This window comes from Pseudonaja textilis, chromosome 12, assembly GCF_049901715.1.
Source record: "Pseudonaja textilis isolate UNSWEBS1 chromosome 12, rPseTex1.2, whole genome shotgun sequence".
Taxonomy (NCBI): Eukaryota; Metazoa; Chordata; class Lepidosauria; order Squamata; family Elapidae; genus Pseudonaja; species Pseudonaja textilis.
This window is the reverse complement of record NC_142001.1, coordinates 3,699,421-3,700,173: the sequence shown is the minus strand read 5'-3', so window position 1 is coordinate 3,700,173 and position 753 is coordinate 3,699,421.

The following is a 753-nucleotide window of genomic DNA, read 5'->3' as shown; positions in this document are numbered from 1 at the left end:
GACATATAGAAATATTCCAGTCTTTGAGGAGCGGGGGTCAATTTACTTTCCAAAGCATTTGAAGGCAAGGCAAGAAACAATGGATGGAAACTAATTAAGGAGAGAACCAAACGAGAACTAAGGAGAAATTCCCTAACAGTGAGAACAATTAATCAGTGTAAGGGCTTGTCTTCAGAAGTTGTAGGGACTTCATCATTGGAGGCTTTTAAGGAGAGACTGGATAGACACCTATCTGAAATGGCATAGGGTCTCCTGCTTGAATAGTGGGGCTGGACTAGAAGACCTCCAAGGTCCCTTCCAGCTCTATTCTGATTGACTGAGAAGAGTTTCATTACTTTTGTCGCCTGATTGACATGTTATGGGCGGTTATGTGTCGTTATGTTGGTGCTTGTCTCTTGCGGGCTTCCCCTTTGCAGAACAGGTTGGCAGAGCTGGTTGTAACTCCAGGCGTAGCTGTGCTCGTGGGCCTTGTGCTGGCATTCCTTCTGCAGGACCCTTCATGCTTTGTGCATCCTTACTTTGAACCCTCCATGGGACTCATCTCAGAAGGAAACGTTAGATATGGACTGCAGTTAGATTTGAACTTAATATGGTCAGAGATCAAAAAGGCGGAGCTGAGGGACAGGTGGCAGAATCTCATGTTTTTGTTATGAAATGATTTCTCTAAATTGTCCTTTGAAGTCCAAGTCTAGGAATTTCAAACAAAATAGAAAATTTAAAACCATGAAAATTAATGGAATACTTTAAAAATAG